The sequence below is a fragment of the Uranotaenia lowii genome, chromosome 3 (genome assembly GCF_029784155.1).
Source record: "Uranotaenia lowii strain MFRU-FL chromosome 3, ASM2978415v1, whole genome shotgun sequence".
NCBI classification, from domain to species: domain Eukaryota; kingdom Metazoa; phylum Arthropoda; class Insecta; order Diptera; family Culicidae; genus Uranotaenia; species Uranotaenia lowii.
Genome location: NC_073693.1, coordinates 277,528,463 through 277,548,562, shown reverse-complemented (window position 1 = coordinate 277,548,562; position 20,100 = coordinate 277,528,463). Strand labels below are relative to the sequence as shown.

Below are 20,100 nucleotides of genomic sequence, written 5' to 3'. Positions count from 1 at the left end.
ATCCTAGAGTCGATTTTCGACGAAAAACAAAATTTCGAGATAACAACAGATTTTGATGTTTTATTCATTTTAAAGTCATTTGGTATTAAAATTAAAATTTCGAACTCCGATTCCCTTTGGTCTATCCTTTGGTCTCGCCTCTGACGTTTGAGGGTAAAAAAACGAAACTTTGGGCGTTTTGAGGCACCCCTAGGTCAAGTCCTATTGAAAGAAAATTGCGATATTCAACATGACCCATTTGGCTGCCACCCTTATGTACAAATATTATATATTTTATAAAGAAAGTACATACCTACTTACATTTGTGATGAAATTCTTTTAGGACCTGCAAATAACTATTATGAGTAGCAATGTTGAAAAAGTATATCAAGTGTGTCCCTAATCCTCTACTCGGCTGGTTCCGCAGTTATTTAACTGGTCGTAAATTGATTGTTCGAACGGGTGACACCTTTTCCAGGCAATTTCCTGCTACCTCCGGTGTGCCTCAAGGTAGCCATCTCGGACCGATTATTTTCCTAATTTACTTCAACGACGTGTTGTCACTCCTCGACGTCCCCAAACTTGGCTATGCTGATGACCTAAAACTATTTTACACCATAAACGACAACGACGACATCAATTTCCTGCAACGTCAATTCAACCTCTTCGCTGAGTGGTGTGACATTAACTGCCTGCCATTAAACCGCAGCAAATGTGCAATCATCAGCTTTTCTCGTAAGCGGCAGCCTTTAATTGCGGAGTACTTCCTCGGAGACGAACCCATCGCACGTGTGAACCACGTTAACGATCTTGGCGTAATCCTAGATCAGCGCCTGGAATTCAAGGCACACACCAACTATGTGATTGACAAAGCATCCAGAAGCCTCGGTTTCATTTTTAGAGTGGCGAAGGACTTCAAGGACGTGTATTGCTTGAAAAGCTTATACTGCAGCATTGTTCGTTCCATCCTTGAATACGCTTCAGCTGTCTGGTGTCCCTACTACCAGAACGGTGTCGATCGGCTCGAGACCATTCAGCGGCGATTCTTGCGATATGCCCTTAGACACCTGAACTGGCAAGACCCTTTTCGCTTGCCTAGCTACGAAAATCGATGCCGCCTCATAGATATCGACACCCTTCAAGCCCGCAGACAAGCAACACGTGCCTCATTTGTCGCCGACCTCCTGACATCGCGAATCGACTGTCCCACGCTATTGGAGGCTATTCCGCTTAGTGTACGACCCCGTGGATTCAGGAATCAGGATCTTCAATTGTACATTCCCTTTCGAATGAACAATTACGGAGCTAACAGCGCCCTCATCGGTGCAATGAAATCTTTCAACCGTTTTTCGGTGCATTTTGACTTCGACATTTCGAGGGATGTTTTCCGAAGAAAAGTGATTAGGGCCTTGAGATCCCCATAGTTAGATTTAAATGTTTTGTTTTTAACCTTAATTTTAAGTAATCATTGGGATCAACATGTGATCCGTTGATCAGAAATAAATAAATAACAAATAAATAAAATCCGGTCTTGAGTGTCAATTGACACTATTGGAAGTTTGGCGGCTTGTAACTTTGTTCGGGTGCATCTAAATTAAAAAATCTTCGGGGACCCTCTTGAAATCTTCAATTTTGCATAACTTCTGTTTCAAGAAAGCACCCTGAAACCCCAAGAAAAAACTCCCTAATCAGACCTTGAGTGTCAATTTGACACTCTTCGCTTAAAACCACTATATCTTTCTTGTTTGTCTTAAGACCCGAATGACCTCCCAAGGTTAAAAGGTCTTTAATAAATATTATTATTATTATTATCATTTCTTGTTTCTCAATCGATTTGCACAAAATTTATAGTTTTTAATACCTAGTAATGTAACTCAAACATGTTTTCAGGCAATATTCATCTACCACACGTCAGTTATCCGTTATTCAAAATTTGTGCAAAGTATTGCAGCGCTAATGTAATTTGACAAGAAGTTCGAAAAACAGCTAACTCGAAAAATAACGTCAAAAATTCTGTGTTTCGTATATTGAAAATCTAAAGATGCGAAATGGTGCCAAATTTCGTCAACTTTTCAATCCTCTTTTTTACTTTTTTGTAGGCATGATCTTAAAAAAAATTAAAATAATATATCCTTATACGTTGCACGTATAGTTTCTTACCTCAGCTTTCTTGGACACTTGAAGAATTTTTTTTGGCATTCCGTTGCTGATCTATAGACTTTTTTCCGAAACATATTTTTTGGATTTTTTTTTCTAGACTTTTTATAACGGAAAACTGAAGTGTTGTAGCTGAATATTGTCTGGAATGCATACTCGAGTTACATCCCAAGGATTTCAAAACTATAAATTTTGTAAAACGGGTAAAAATTTCAGGAGCGAATGAGGGTTAAAAAAGCTTGGAAAGCGATGATAAATTAACAGTAGAGCTCTAAATGGATATCCATTCATCATTTCCACAAAAAGACACAGCACCGACAATCGTAAAACAACAGCTTTCCGTTTAATTTTGCTGACTCAGATTGTAAAGCACTTCAAATCGAAATCCAAACGATGAAGGATGGTTTACTATTTAGCTACACTTACCCAATGTATGATATCCTCGCTGTGCACTCAGCTATAAATGTCATTTTCCCGTACTTCTCATGGGTGCTGCAACCATTGAAATTTTGAAACAGTAGGTAGCTAACAACAATAACATCAACGACAATGGCGACGACAACAATAGCACATTTATTGCATTATTGCACTCACTGCATGCAGCTACACGCGAAATTTTGTTGCAGAACAATTGGATTTTATTATGTTTTCTTAGTGTGAAACTAGAGCTACTTCAACAATGTTTATTTACACTTGGTTGGAGTTTGTATCGCTGATTGCGCTCGGAATTTCGTTCATTTCTTCTTGAACTTTTGCACCCTTTCCCGGATGTGTTATGATGGAGCCAATTGCTGGACCGGAAGTTTGACTCGAGCTCAAAGTTTCCGTTGCACGTACGAACACTTTCCACTATTCACAATGCCATCCGGTTACTCACTGAGCATTCAACTTTGTCGAAGGTACTATTTTTCTCAAAACACAGTTTTCCCGGTATATTTATTAATCAACGATGACGGGCAACGCGCGCTCGTTTTGTGGCTGCGAAGGAGAAAAAGAAGAAAAAAAACTATGTTTAACATTTATTCATCGTATAGCGTCTAGATTTTAATTTTCACCCCGCAACGAATAAATTGTTGCCTTTCAGTTCAGAGTGTAAACAAAACACACAACTTCAACCTTCCCCGGTCGTGGTCGTCGCCTTGTGAAAATCTTTTTCTGACGTTTTTTTCCAGCCGAAGTGAGAAGTGGAAAACCTCTCGAAGAGGAAGATTTCTTTCCCTTGGTCACTTCTCCTGATTTCCTGTCTACTTTCATCCCCCCTACTTGGGCATCATCCCCCCATACTCTCCCCGATGAATTGATGACCATTTTTACGAGGCGAGATATAAATTTCCTTTCCGGGCACGAACTATTCAACGGCCCCAAACCCCTCAATCCAACCGCAGGTTATTTTTCCCTCACAATTCTTTTCACTCGCAGCAGAAATCACAATTTTTCGCTAGCAAACGAGCAAAAAATAACAAGAAAACCCTTCAAACATCGAAATGAATGCAATTGTTCGAAAGGAAGAATTTTCCTCCACCTCACCATTTTTTTTTGTTTTCTAGAGGGTGGTCCAGAATAAATTCCACTCGTTTTGGGGATTTTTCGGAACGTAAACAACTTCTTCGAACGAGAATTCCCAACCATCCATCCATCACCTTTCTTGTGGGTGGAAGAGGTGATGATCGTGAATTCTGGGAGTAAACCCTGCAGCAGCGAGCGTGCTTGTAAATACCTACATCCTACATCAACGTGGTTGCAAAACATTTTGTGTGGTATTTTATATCGCTTTTTAACATGTTGATAGTCAAACAAACTGCGATTGGCAACTTCACGTGTGTTGTGTTGGTGGCGTTTGGGTAAAGTAAATGTTTTGATTAAGGGGGGGGGGTAGGGTCTAACAGGTATAAAAAAAACACCATTTTCTCGATTTTTTTCTAAAGCTATCGTTCAAACAAATGTATTCAAATTTTTTGCATTATACAAAGCATTGTTAAAAGAACATTTAGTAATTTTTTCGTAGAAAAATATTGAAAAATGAGCCGGTGACGGAGCACTTTCGAGGATGCCTTTTAAAAAACAGGATTTGCGGTGGACTCTGTATCTCAGCACAGAATCATCTGAAGTCAAAAAAAACCAGAACAAAATATTTTTGATCGATGTTTTTCTGGACCCCAACGTTTTTATCTAACTTAAAAATATTTTTATGAATTTTTTGTGGCTGTTTGAAGTAAAAACTACGATTTTTCACTTAAAAATTCGCCATTTTTCACCTGTAAAATCTCCCCAAAGTAAAAAAATCAAAAAAGAAAAACGTTGGGGTCTGGTATTTTATATGTAGAAAATATGTTCCAAATTTGAAAAGAATCGGATAAGAAGTTTTCAAATGACGATGTCCACGGACTTTAAAAATGTGCTTTCGAGAAAAACGCGTTTGAAGTTTCTGCTCTTGCTTTCTTGCAGTATTAGATAGCAGGAGATAAATGCCTATAACTTCTACAGTTTTGCTTCAATTGACTTGAAAATTTGACACAACATTCTTGAAATGTTTTACAATAAGAAAATAAAAAAATCGATTTTTTGAAAGTGTTAGACCCTACCACCCCCCCCCCCCCCCTAAAGCTTTTGGTTTGGTTAGAAAATGTTTTTAATAAGATACTACCATTCATATGAACCCGTTGTACTTTTTTTTAAACAAGCAACAACAATAAGATAATTGAATATATTGATAATTTAAAATATTGAATATAAATAATTTAAAATATTGAAAAAATAATTTGTTTGATAGTCAATCTGAAATTGAAATGTCTAAAAAATTACTGTCTAGGCCACGGGTAGTCAAACCATGGCCCGCGGCTGTCTTTTCGTGGCCCATAAAGCTTTTTCCAGAATGACCACATTTACATCTTAAAGGGTGATACGGTTAAAATTGGGTCAACAATATCAACTTGACGTATTTCTTTCAATTTTGCATTGAAAAAACCTGAACACCCCTCATTTTGAAGGTGTGCGTATGTGTAGAATGTTGCTCCTATTTTGGAATTCACTCTTCAGTTGTCAAAATGCCGTCCAAGGAAGAAGAGCAGCGTATCAAAATTTTGCTCGCGCATCGAAAATCCGAGCTACTCGCATGCAAAGCTGGCAAAATAGCTAAAAGTTGCCAAATCAACCGTTACAAATGTTATTAAAGTGTTTGGGGAACGTTTGTCGACAGCCAGGAAGTCTGGATCAGGGGGAAATCGAAAACGGGAAGCCGCTGAGACGACAAAGAGAGTTGCCGGTAGTTTCAAGCGAAACCCTAACCTTTCTCTCCGAGATGCTGCAAATAAGCTGGGTGTATCGTCTACAACCGTGCATTGAGCCAAAAATACGAGCTGGACTATCGACTTACAAGAAGGTAGTGACTCCAAATCACGATGGTAAACAAAATACGGCGGCCAAAGCGCGATCACGGAGGCTGTACACGACGATGCTGACGAAGTTTGACTGCGTGGTAATGGACGACGAAACCTACGTCCAAGCCGACTACAAGCAGCTTCCGGGACAGGAGTTTCATACGGCAAAAGGAAGGGGAAAGGTAGCAGATATTTTCAAGCACATGAAACTGTCAAAGTTCGCGAGAAATATCTGGTTTGGCAAGCCATCTGTACCTGTGGCTTGAAAAGCAGCATGTTCATAGCTTCCGGGACTGTCAACCAAGAAATTTACGTGAAAGAATGTTTGAATAAACGTCTGCTGCCTTTCCTGAAGAAACACGGTTGTTCCGTACTGTTTTGGCCGGATTTGGCATCTTGCCATTACGGTAAAAATGCCATGGAGTGGTACGCCGCCAACAACGTGCAGGTGGTTCCCAAGGACAAGAACCCTCCCAACACGCCAGAGATCCGCCCAATTGAGAAATACTGGACTATTGTCAAGCGGAACCTAAAGAAGTCCAAAAAAACTGCTAAGGACGAGCAGCAGTTCAAGACAAACTGGCTTGCTGCGGCGAAGAGGGTGGACAAGGTGGCTGTACAAAATCTGATGGCAGGGGATAAGCGTAAGGCCCGGCAATTCGGATTTGGAAAAGCGGAAGCCTAATTGAATATTTTTCCTGAATTTTATACTAATTAAACTTGAAACAGAAATTTAATTTGATTTTTTAAATAAACGATTTCACCGCTTTACACGCGTTTTCCCTTGACCAAATTTTGACCGTATCACCATTTAGTTCTGAAGTGTTTTCTTAGTTTCTGTACCATTTGGAGATGAAGTTTATCAAAATCCCTATCAATCATTCAAGAACAAAAAATCGATGAAAACCTGTATATTTTTCAATTTTCCAATATTTGACACATGAACTGTACTTTCGAATAACAGATGTGTATTGACGATGAATTTCCAAATTTGATTGCCTCTTGTCATTATTCTAAAAGCGTTGAGAGCTCCTTAATAGGTGCACGACTCTAGTTTGAATTTTGACCGGTTTTTAAATGGTTCATGGAGAGAGTAATATGATATTTAAAAAAAACTTTTTCAAAATTTAGTTCGAAGTTCTTCCGAATATCAAAACACATCTATGAATCAAACAATATAATATTTAAGGCATTTTAGAGCGAAGAATTTACTTCATTTGGCAGCTTCTAATGAAATCAACGAAATATTTACTGTAAATATCATGGGAAAATAGATATGACAGTTTGCGCAGGGTGTCTTCAGATTTTCACCAAATTTTAAAAATGGATCCCTTTTGCAGACGGTACTAGTTAACAGTTTTTGCAGTGGTTTATGATTTTCCACATAGATTTTGATTACTAACTATTTTAAATATTTTATTTGAGAAGCTAGTAAAATTCAATGCACTTTGATGTGCCATGTTAAGGAATGTATTCAAAAAAATGCAACACTTTGTTTTGTGAATAACTCTTGAAATTTTCAGTAGAGCTACCCAGTAATGTAATTTGTACGTGTGCAAAACTTGGTTACAATCTGTCAAAGGGTTTAGCACCCAATACAGAATCTAATTGACAAAATGTTTTGAGCAGGATCGAGAATAATTCAGGAAAGTCCCAGTGGGAGACCCAAACACAGCAAGATATCAAATCTTCGATCTAAGTTCATTTGTTAAATCGTTCAAGAAGTCCTAGAGTATCTAACAGTGAGCAAAAATTTGAATAAAAGTGAAGATGATTAAATTTGTGAAGGTAAGGAATTTATCAAGCGTAGATAAAGGTTTTATCAATAACTATCCGAAAATTTCGATTAGGGAAGTTATTAAAAATAAAAATTGTGTTTCTGGCTCGTCAAGCTGAATAATAAACAGGCCTGCCTTCTTTTCTACAAAATAAAAAGTATGCCCACCGGTAACAAATTACGGTGGTTAAATCGTGCGCAGAATATTTGGATAGCAAAACGAACTCTTTAGCAGGCACCAGGCAGTTTTCCAGCCAAAAAAATTTCGTCGACAAGTCTCGCCGGTATGTTCTAGAGATAAACAAGGAGGAAATTTTGAAAAATTTGATGTCTAGTACTTGAGGAGGCTGACGATAACTTCGACCAGATTAAATTTTGAGTTTTTGAAGGTTAAACTTCAGAAACGTAGAACGTTATAAAAAAAAGCCTTGATTATGAAAAAAGGGTTGTTCAAGGTGTACATTATAGATGGCGCACTTGGTGCCTCAAAACCACTAAACAGAACGTCACAAAAATGTTTACATGTAAAGAATACATTATTGGGCAGCTTCGCTGAAAATTTCATCAATTTCCATCCATGCATTCAAAAGTTATTATCAATATCAATATCAATTTTCTCGAATACAGTCCTCAGAATATCAACTGAAAAATTACAAAGTTATGTGGATTTTAAATATAATAATTTTTGATGAATAAATCTTACATCAAATACCTCAGAAAATATAAATTTTGAAATCTGCAAAAAATCATGCGTTTTAAAATGAAAAAAAAAAGATATATTTTGTAATCTTATGGAGAGTTTAAGGAAGCTTGTCACAATCCCGTCAGATAATAAAATTGAAGATCTTCCAGTTTTTAACATTTTCTAGTTTAGAGTTAACATCTTTTTTAAAAGTTTAACGCAATTTCTGCCAGGCCAAATGTTATTCATATCTAGCAAATCTTGAGATTCTTAGAGTTCAGTGAGAAGTTTCAATGACAAAGAAGATAGTTAATTTCGAATCATTATATTTGAAGATCTACCATTCATTCAGGAAGAAGAAGGGTCAATAGCTGTGGAGTTTTCTAAAGGCACGCTTTTTGAAGAATAATTCCTCCTGAGGTTTCTTTGAAGATCACTTTAATTGGTATAAGGGGATCCATTTTGGTTTTGTTAGAAAATAATCTACAAAAAAACTCAATCTGGTTTTCATGAAGGTGATGAAGGTGCAAATGACATCAATCGTATTTTCATTTTTGACAAATGGGACTCCGAGAAACATGGCATTTTTAGAGATCGAATTTTACTCATTTTTTTCAAATTTCCCAGCTTTGCAACTTTTCCGGAAAAAAAAGATTGCGTTTTCTTTTAGTTCAGTCACCTCTACTTTTGGAGTTTCATTTTAAATCTTCAAAATTTTGAAAATCTGTTTGGATAGTGTCAAATTTTAATGGAAAGAATTTTCGGGATGTTTCTATAGCCGCGGTCACTGTTTGAAAATAGTATAGTAGGTACACATTTCATTTGAAACTGCATTTCGAATTGTTGAAGATAGTTTAGTTTTGAAATAATAATGGAGGTCTGGTTAACTTTAGAATAAATAATTATAAAATAAGTATTGAACAACTTGTCTTGCAAAAGAATATTTTTTGCACTGCCGATTAAGTTTCAACATCTGAAATGGGCATTTATGAAGCACATGTTAGAAGCGAGTTGAACTTTTTTTTCAGGACGCTTGCAGTCGATACATATCATCACATCATTTTCTATGCCCCAATTTTTAGGAAAAGTTAGACAACTTAACAGGATACAGAAGCCAAAAATCTTTTTTTAACATTTTGAAAAACTGTAAAACCATAAATAAAAATTTTATGTACTTACCAAAACCAAACCAAATATGAACTTGCTTTAAAATCCAAAAACATTACTCCAACAAAAATTTGAAAACCAGAATACTCATAATGAATCTTAATTCAAGTGCAAAGAAAAAGTCTCAAAATTAAAATAGAAATTGAGAAGAATGTATAATTGAAGTTCAATGTCGAAGTAGAAGTAAAATGATGATTAAAAATTACAATCAGAAGGAAATTACAATAAGGATTTTAGAAAATCGTAATCATAATCATGTGCTTTACTTTAAAAGACATACACAGTAGACTTAGTCGATTTGAGATTATTTTTGAATCCAGGGGTCCTAAGAGTTTTTTTTGGTTCATAACACATCTTATGATTTTTGCAGAGTTTTTACGTAACTTTTAGATGAGTAAATTTGAACTTTTATGTTTGTATAGGCAAATAGAATGAAGAATAAACATAATTTTAATTTCTTTTGTGTCACCGAGCCTGCTTATGTGTTTTGTGTCAATTTATAAATTCTTGAAAAGAAATTTTTTGCTGATCAACTTTGTCGAAGACCATAACTTCGTACCTTATAAGGCAAAAAAGTGATTTGCTGAATAGGGGTGTGTCTTTTGGCATTGAAATTCAATCAATTCATCTGACATCACTTCTTGTGCCTATCGAAGTACTCCTTGCAAAGTAGTCATAAAATACTTTGCTAGGCACTAGCAGTTATGTCAGTTGAATTGATTGATTTCCAATGTCAAATGACATATGTACCTCTATCCAACAGCTAATAACTTTTTTGCCTAATAAGATACGATGTAAAGTTCTTCGATAAAGTTGAAAATTTCCTTTAGAGAATTTACAAAGTGGCACAAAACCCATTAACAGGCTCAGTTCCACAGAAGAAACAAAAATGATGTTGATTTTTCAGAACAAAATATTTAATTTTTCCATACCAACATAAAAGTTCAAGTTTCTCATGTAAACGTTAAAAAAATTTTGAAAAAAAATCATGAATGATAAAAAATCATGCGATAAGGTTTTCAGCAAAACTGTAAAAGATTTACAACTTTATGAAAATAAGTGTTTTAAACAGAGGTTTACCAAATATTCGACCGGCCGAATACCAGCCAAAAACCGTTAAGCCGAATTTTCAGCTCACCGAATAGTTGAGCTAAGTATTCGGCCGAATATTAATTTTCAAATTTTACACAATAACAGATTTGTTATTTTTTCCAATAATGTTGAATAATTTTTAAAATATCCAAAAGTAATTTTGAAAAATCTACACTGCAAATCGAGCTGGAGAATGTTGACAAATATCGCTTAATATTATACTTTCGTATATTCCAGATTTTCCTAGGATATATCCGCGCTTGCCCATAAATTCGATACAGAATTCGAGAAAAGTAAAATCTTGCCAGGATACCCAGATATTGTTCAAAACTTCCTGGATTTTGCCTGAATTTGTTGATATTACGTATTTGCTAAACCAAACAAAAAACTCAAATTCCTCTTTGGAAACTTTTAATTATTGTCTCCGAAAGAAATTTTTACAGTTGATTCAAAAAATGAACCTATTTTTCAAATCTGTAAAAAACGATTTGGACATGTGATTCGATAAAAAAAAATTAAATTCCAATAAGGCAATTTTCATTCACTTTCCTCTTGTATGTTTTTTTTTGTATTGCAATAATGCCTAGATTATTTCAGATTTGCTCGATTTTTTTTCCAAATTTTCAAAAAACGCTAGAGTTGCTCGACTATGCGGAAGTTTCTATTTAACAATTATTCTGAAGACATCTTGTTCAAATTCGACCAAATCTAATCTAATTGGATATCAAATATGCTAATTTAAATTGCTTGGTATTTGTTTCGACATGTTTTGTGCAAGATTTCCCTGAAATTCATCCTTGTTTTATATATCTACGCCCTAGAAGCGATAAGCTTTTGTTTTTTCATAACAACTTCACAGAATATTCGACCAATATTCAACCGAATATTAGTTTCACTGAATAGTTGAAAAGGTCAATAATAAAAAAAATAGCACTACATCTATAGTATTAAATCAGTGGCCAACATCTCGAAAACTTGACTCCGATTCTCTCCGATCTTTAAAAACTCTAAATTTTTGAGGAAATTTTAGAGGAGACTTGAGTCTGAAAGGTCTCAAGTTATCTCTTAAAGCAAAAGTCTTAAGAAAAAATTGAATATAAACTCAAAAACATCCTTTGGTGATGCCGGAAATATTTGTTTATTTTTTTCTATCGGTTTAAAAAAAAAAATTAGAGTTTTTATTAAGGCATTGTATGTTTGTTACTAAATACAATATCTAGATGAATTTTGACCATTTGATCGAATAAAGGATAACTAATAGATTCAAAATCAATTTTCGTTTTTCATTAAGTTGGTTAATCCATCAGTTATCAATGATTCATATTACTAAAATTTGGTTAATTTTCAAATTCTCAACGTCATATCACGAAAGCTAGATGTGATTTATCAAATTTAACAAATGATTGAAATTCAGGACTCAAAAATCTTTTAAAATCAGTCATTAAATGCTAGCCACCCAAAATGCCTTTCTTCAGTCAAGCCTTATTCGAAGACCGCGGGAAATTTCGTTTAGTTTTCCCAATTCTATGAAACAAGATAGTTTTGAGTAAATTATTATTGAGTAAAAATCTTAAACGACCTTTAACAATACCACAAAAAAAATTACTTAAATTTTCTGAAAATTTTAAAATTTTGTTTATTTAAAACATCGAACCTTTAAAACTAGAATGGCTAGGCAAAATCTTTTTTCTTTATACGTTGATTTTTAACAAAACATTGATTACACAAATTTACAAAAGTTACATAGAATCATTTACTTTTATTACCTGACAAATATTTTTGATGAAAATCGGGCGCTGAATTTTTAAATGAAATTCAAAGAATCTCAGTAGAACAATTTTTGAGTTATGATTCAAATATGAATTTTCAAAAAAAAAAGTTGTTGTGCTACGATCCAAACATCTCAAATTCCCTATCATATCATCAAATGGAAATATACAGGGTCCGGCAATTGTGATTATTACGAAGTATACAAAACCGAATTAGATGACACCTTGTCACCTTGTTAACATTATGTCTAAGATGTCAGAGGATATTTTTGTTAATTTTGTAATCAAGTGTTTTTTTTGTAAAAATAGTCCTCGAACCTTAACGTAGTGCTTTGATTGCCTAGTTCCTGACTGTGAAATGGCAGAAAGACATATTTCGTGAGTTGTCCAATGAGTGTTTTTTTTTATTTTGGCTCGCACTTCGAAGATACCTGGTGATCAGAAGTACCCAAGTATAGTATGGTGGGGATCATCAAGCTACAGTGGCGACACCTACCATGGTGAAGATCATCTAAATGCACCCTGAGAGAATTTCTTGGCGTAGTAACACTAAATTGGCGATACATTTTAATACACTGGATCAAAATAGCCGTTGGATCTTGGAAGATGATCTTTAGGCCCAGCCTTACAAGATCCTGAGATTTCAAGACCTCTCGTTTGAACAAAAGCAAGAGCGGGTAGAAAGGGCGAAGGCGACGGTCCGCGCATGAAAAATTTGGAGAATATCATGTTTTCTGCCGATGAATTCATCGCCGTTCAGTGGTTCGTGAGAAAACAGAACTACAGATTTTGGTTCACGAACCTATGCAAACGTATTAAAGGCCACAAGATGACAGAAATCTGTCTTATTAAAGGTCTGGGTCGGAATCGCCCGTACTTTTTTGGTGAAGATCAACCGAACACCCTGAAGAGGTGTAGATCGAGCAATTTACGTATCGAAAATAGTTCTACGGCATGTCCTCGGCATGGTTTTTCAGCAGAACTTCACATTGGCTTACCAAGGAAAGAGGTCCCAATTTTTGTGAGCGATTTTTTTTTCGAGGGTTAATTTCGAGTACGGAGTGGTCGGGGAGTTAGCCGGACCTGAACCCTATAGACTTGGTTGTCTAGCGTATGCAGAAGCCCGAAATCTACTCTACAAAACATGAAGGGTTGGAAGTTCTGAAGCGCCATCTAGTTGAGTCCTGGGATAAAATACCACAAAAACCACCTGCGGCCACCATTTGTAAATTTGTTGAATTTTGTTTTCTCGACTTTAGAATGAGTTTTCATTAAGAAGTGTAACTAAACAAGTCCAGAATTTGAAATCAACCATTAAAGCTTCCAAATTCATTCATCGAATATTAATTTTACCCATCAACAAGTTAAAAGCCATGTGACAGGTATTTACAACTCACGATAGTCAACAGAATTAGAATAAAAAACCTAAAACCTAGTATCCATTACTTCATTACTAATCACTTTGAGTAAAACAAACGTTTATATGTCATAACAAATTTTATGTTGATAGAAATAGAATTGAAGAAACCAATTTCGGTACCGATTTAATTTTGTGTTTCTTGTTCTTTTGAATGCTTAAATCCACATTCAAAGGGGCTTTGATAAATTACACAAGGCCACAAAGTTCACATTTTTCCGAGGTGCATAGAATTTAAAAGCGTATTATGATTAATTTGAGTGCCGTAAATCCAAATATGCATTTTAATTTCTATAAGCTTTTGTTTTGAATCATCGTCAAAATCTACCGAATTAATCATTATAACACAGAGACTAAAATGATGTTCCCTGGAGTTATGAACTGAATTCAATAAATATGTTTTTAAAATGGTAACACGTTTTTATTGGAAAAAACCCTTTTAAAATGGTCATAAAAACTTCTCTGTACCATCTTCATGTTTTGATTAGATTTTCAAGTAAATTTACCAAATTTGATGGTATAGTTTTTTTTTTTAATTTTCAAATACATTCAGTTAAACTTTTGAATGTTTTGAAATATTTTTAATAGGTTTTTCATTGTTTTTCAATTCTGAATTTTTGTGTTTTAAAAACACAATCTTCTTGAAAGCCTGAAAATCTAAATTAAGAAAAACAAAGTTTCTACCCTTTCTTTTTTTCCAGAACCCAATACAGTAGTTTTTCGATTTTATCACTATTCGGTTTTATCAATACTCACCAAATTCACGCTCGATTTTATCACGGTTATTGTTTCGATTTTATCACGCTTTTTTAGAAATCATTCAGAAACCATTTCCAAGACCTCAATTTTCGTTCAAAAGCATAGAGCGTCTTGTTCATATTTTTTATGGTTTATGTTATGGTATAAAGGTATTCAATAATATGAAAATGCCATTGAACTGCTTATTTTAGCTCTATAGTGTTTAAAACCGTCATTTGGATTTTAAAAACACTTGTAATAATCGACATAAATATTTTAACGTCATTCTGATGTCTCTGATTGCTTTGTTTAATTTGTTTATTTGAAAGGGTGGCGTGCACAATCCTTATTGGACAGTCTTGAGTATTGTCTGAATGGATAATTTTGGAAGATCAAAATTTAATTCTGCTAGCTTTGCCTTAAAATATGTAAAAAGGACTTAGATTTCTGTTTTTCTACATATGGAAAACAAAAGATTTTCTGCCCATAAAACAAATTTCGAGAAACACATTTTAAAAGTCTAAGTTGAGTAAATTTCAAAATATTTTTTGAAATGGTAAACTGTTTAGTTTATTTAAGGTGTAAAGATAAAAATATTGAAATTTGAAGTTTGAAGACGAAAATTTTTTGAAGCATTTTTCTTTGAACTCTTTTTTAAAATCGACATAAGAGATAACAACTATTAAAGTTCCATAAAAACTGAATAATAAAATTTTATTAGATGTAGACTATTAAATTGATATTTTACATGGATTTATTGCAAGAAAAAATCCTAAAATTGCTATATAGAAGAATAATTTGAACTAAAATCTATCCTTTGTGTTTAATAGTCTTTGATAATTAAATTTTTTGATCAAAATTTATTGATACAAAACGTTTCCACTACTGAAAACATTATAAATTATGGATTCATAACAATAAAAATATGATTTTCCACTTTAATTTTAGTTTCGTCAAATTCACGGTTTCGCCATATTCAAGGCAAAAATTTTTTTGACCGTGATAAAATTGAAAAACTACTGATGGTGACAAAATATTCAGCTTGATTTTTTAAAATATAAAACTTGCGCTAGAAAACTTATAAACTTTTCTCTTTTATTTGCAGCCCTTGGTGCAAGTTAATTTCGAGAAAACACGCTTTCAATTTGTGTTTGGTCATTTTCCAAATATTTTTCAAAAATTTGTATTTTTCTTTCGATCGTAGAAGTTTATTTGTGTAAAATTCTTAAAATCTATATAAATTAACAAATATAGTTTGAAATATGAAGAATCGTTGGGCATTATTAACTAAAAATTTATCATTTTTACACTTATACCCCTTTGGCTTTGGGGTCCTCACTTGTTTTACTTTTAATCATCTTCTAGAAACGATCATGATTTTTGTATAAATCTATGAAAAAATCGAAAAAAGTTTCAAGTTAGCAACTTTGAAGTGTGTATGCTAGTGTATGCTTTGTGTTTTCAATATTTACAACAAAACTTGAAATTCCGGTTTTTTAATTGTTATTTTTATTCCGAAATCACCCATTTTCCAACCTTTACTCTGTATAAGCTTTATGTGATGTTTAATGATGAGTTAAACATGTTATATTATAACTACATTTATAATTTTTTTTTTTTTGTTTCGATTATAGTCGTTTTACCATCTTTGTGGCATTCGCGACTTTATCAACGTTGCAGTTGGCGGATAGTTATTGAAAAACTCATCCGGTACAACTGTGTTCGATTCTTACTCTTGGGCTCGAACTCACGGACATCGGCTCAGAAAGCAACTGACTTGCCAACTGAGCTATATCACAACCCCCCAAAATTAATAAACTTTTTATTATTAACTTCAAAAATGACCTTCTTTATTTTCATTTTTTTTTAAATATTTTCTTCGTTTTATTAAATTAAATTCGATTATCAACTTTGTGTTTAGAATAAATTTTGTGTAGTTCAAAATGTTTTTTTTCCTTATCAAAAATTCAGATTTCATATCGTGATGAAATATTTTTTATAATTCAAAATATTACAGCGGAATTTTTCAATCAACCTTCTATTAAAAAAGATGAAAAGAAACGCAAATATAGATGAATAATAATTAAGGAGGTTAAATCAAAGGTTGTAAAGGTCTTATTAAAATAACTTTCAGTCAATATGTATGATTTTATCATTCTAGACGTTTTTATGCAGTTTGCCAACAAAGTCATGCACTATTAATCAATAATTCTGATCAAATTTCGTCAACTGTGCGCCAAAATGCAAAGTTATGTAATGTTGATACCACGGCTACACAGAAGGGAAAATTTCGGTGGTCACGTGGCGCTGCAGACCGAAAGAACATATTTCCAATATCGACTTGCAACGCAGCGAGTAGGTAATCCAAACGACTTTTAACTTGAACGCCGCCGCAAAAAAAACTGCTGCCGCGGTTTCCCTTTTTGCGAAACAAGCGCGCCCGCCGCTCGTAAATCACACACGAAACCGTCTCGTCGTGATGAGGTTCGTTCGCTTTTCCTAGCTCAGCTTCCTAGCTTCATTGGGGAAAAACATCTTTGAAAACACTTCCCTTGAAGATGCCGAAAAAAGAAAAAACCTGGCTGCCGTAAAACGAAATTTTCTCCACAGCACTGCTTACAGCAAGCAAGCAAACAAACAAACATAAAAGAAAATCTGATAAGCTGTTTTCCATTTTCACTGACTGACTGAAGATGCTTGTTACCCCCACCCTCATATGGCTGCCATCGTTTGGGGGGTTTTGGGTTGGGAAAATGGCTGTATAAAAAGCATTCTCGAGAACCACTCAACTGAAAAACTAATTATGCAAAATTGATCATCACTTTAGGCCAAGTCCCAAGAGCATGCAAACAAACGCATGCCCATCCCAATAAGGATAGCTCGGCGAAACGCTTTTCCGAAAATTTTCCCCGGAAATCATCCGCCCGGGTTTTGCTTTTGCTTCCACTTGGCACTTCATGGCATCGGCGATAATGTCCCACCTCGATTGTTGCCTTTTTTGCTCCTTATTCCTAGGGGCTTGGTTTTTTTCTTCGTTTTTCTTTTGTGGGGAGATGCATTATACTGATCACCCACCCACACTTTAAGCCAACTAACCCCGCGCCAATAATTACCGTACACAAACACCTACGCAGCTACGCAAGAACGCACTTTTTCGAAATACACGCACCACAAAACAGGCCCGTTTCCCGTTTAATTCAGCTGTTCCAAGTGAAATTTGGTGGGAGGGCCAAAACGTCTTCTACTAGAAGTCTAGAGATTTTTTCCACCTAACACTCTAACTAACTAGAACGATGGGTACAGAGCTACTTTTTACAACGGATAGGAAAACTGGAGAAAACAGGAACCCAACCAATCAACCCACAAACGGCGGGATGCGCGAAGGACCAGAACGGAAGAAAACCGCGCGCGCGTGTCTGGTCTGGCGAACGGTTGACGAAGGAATGAAAGTTCCTGGCTGGTCTAGCCGTAAAGATCCTTGCTAGCTCCGATTTGCCTGGGCCGTGCCAAAGTTTAGAGCAGCCGAAGACGATGACGACGATAAGAGTGTGGGGGAGGGATCGTTTCCTTGTGACCCACCACCCGTTCTGTTATCGGATCCGGGAGTCACGAACGAGAGGATACACGTCAGAGAGCAAGTCATGTCACATCCGTTCCGGCAGGATACGTGACATTTTTTTTCGAAAGCTAACGAACATTTTAGGAAAAAGTTTGTAACAGGAAATTGAAATTTCAATTTTTTTTTTTTTTTTTTTGATTGATGTCAACAACTTTGTGACAATGACGAATCAAAAAAGAAACATAGTTTTCTTGAGCAGAAAAAGTTGATATGGTAAGAAATTTGTACCTGATGGTGGCTCCAGAGAGTAAAGTCACTAAACATTCAGTACAAAAGAGTGGCTCTTTCTAAATTTTATAACTTACACTAGAACAAATTGTAGATTCATTAAATCTAATAAATGAATTATTTAAAATTAACAAATAAGAAGCCTTGACAAGTCATGTTGAACAAACTTAGCAACTCTCTATGACCTGAACATAATTTTATCGATTCATTTATCATGGATTACATTTTTTTTTTGCTAAAACCATCAATACCTTTCTAGTTTACAAAATTTAAATAAAATCATGAACTTTATTAACTAGCCCATATTTATTATGTACAATCGGCTACTGAATCCGGAAATGAAATTCAAATAAATCACAGTAGAACAGTTTTTGAGTTATGCTCCAATTATAGCATTTTGCTGAGATAAAAAAAAAAGTGCTTGTCCAATGTACATCGATCTAAATATCTCGAACTAGAAATAACTTATTTGAAATTGTTTTGTATGGAAGGTAAATAGCCTCTGCTCGTGTGAAGTGTGCGTAAAAACACGCTCTCAAACCACTGGGTTCGCTATACATGGGAATTCTCTTTCTGAGTTTCTCATGTATAGTTAGCTAGTGTAGAGCAAAGGCGGGAGCAATTCATGGGAGCATTTCATCAACATCCCTCTAGCCTAAAATTTCAACACCTATCAAGCTTTCTCCTATTGGCGCACTAATGCCTGTCTATCCACCTTTCTTTCAAATTTCTATAAAATAAATTCTCTCTAGTTTTGCCATTAAAATTATAATCTTAAAAAAATACGGCGATTAAAATCATATAACAGTAAAACAATCATAACTTCTACAATTTTCAAACGGTTTTGATAATTATTCTCTTGATTTTTTTTTTTATTTCAAACTGATATTCAAGCTTCGAAGAAAACAATAATTTTAAAATATTAAAATCTGGTGCAAAACCGTTAGAAAAATTGATTTTTTTGCGGCGTTTTTAAATCGTTTTATCATAAATTCATCAATATCTACACCTTAAAATTGAAAAAAAAAATCATATTTATGTCATGTAGTGCGATATTTTTGGATTTATGATTTATGTACAATAAATTTGCCAAAATTCGTATGGTTTTTTTGGTTAGTACGTGATGTTTTTGAAGGAAAAACAACCTTCATAATGAAGGCTTCATTTTCTTCGTAAGTAGGCGATAACTTGTTGGTGTCGCACGATATTCCATCCGAAGACCGGATTGTAGGCTTCAAAAGTGGGCTCATATTTTAAAGGATAAAATTTATTGTCTACTGTTAATAAGACATCAAAATGTTCAATCGCCCCGACAGACACACTCAATTTGAAATGCATTCCATTACGTCAAATGATGATCGATTTCAACCATTTTTGGTGTGTTAGATTGTAATATCTTTAGATTGTTCAAATATTTGGTTGTGGATAGTAGTCACATCATGTTTGATTGAAGAATAGTTCAGGCGAAACTGTAGGGGAGAGAGTGGGATTACTTGATCTTCGTTTCCTGTTTTCATCATAATCCTCTTAAATCCCATTTTTTCGCTGAAAATTCACAGAAGCTATGTTTTTGAATTATAAACAACTTTTGTTCAATAAAAAGCTTCATCGTTGAGTACATTTTTTTGAAATTTTTCTTGGAAACATTGGAACATTACTTCCAGTATTTTTAAAGTTGTGGTTTTTACACATTTTTACCATTATTTCCCAAGTTTAAAAATATTATAAGACTGATTCATAGCTAAATTTCCATATAATTCTTGCCAACATTGTTTCAGAAATGTATGCGATAAATCAACTTATAAGACAAGTAAATATTGTACATCTTCCGACAGGTATTATGTTTCAACTCTTCTACATAACTGAGAATCATTTTTCTGGAAAAATCGTCTAAATAAACCAGTGATTGAAATCCTCACCAATTTTCTCATCAGAGGCATCCAAAATACACGCTCTGAGGCTTCGCATAGCTATACAGGAGACGATACATACACGCTCTTTTTTTTAAACGCAAAATTAAGTAGTTTTGGTTCAAAACAGCACTTCAGTGGCATCCCTCAACTTTGAGTTTGTCTGGGCAATAGCAAAACTAAGTTCT

At 34.6% G+C, this 20,100-nt stretch overlaps 1 protein-coding gene across 3 annotated transcripts in view; it reads right to left on the bottom strand.

Annotated features, from left to right (window-relative positions):
- LOC129757215 (ankyrin-3-like) overlaps window positions 1–17,577 on the bottom strand; it is a 255,433-nt gene extending 237,856 nt beyond the window's left edge. Inside the window, exons 1-2 of one of the 3 annotated variants that reach the window (XM_055754349.1) lie at window positions 17,269–17,577; window positions 2,563–3,114 (exon numbers count right to left, since the gene is read on the bottom strand). The gene's annotated coding sequence lies outside the window, so the exon portion shown is untranslated. The remainder of the gene's footprint in view (window positions 1–2,562; window positions 3,115–17,268) is intronic. The other 2 variants (XM_055754350.1, XM_055754351.1) reach the window with 2 other exon arrangements.
- Between the last annotated feature and the right edge of the window lie 2,523 nt (window positions 17,578–20,100).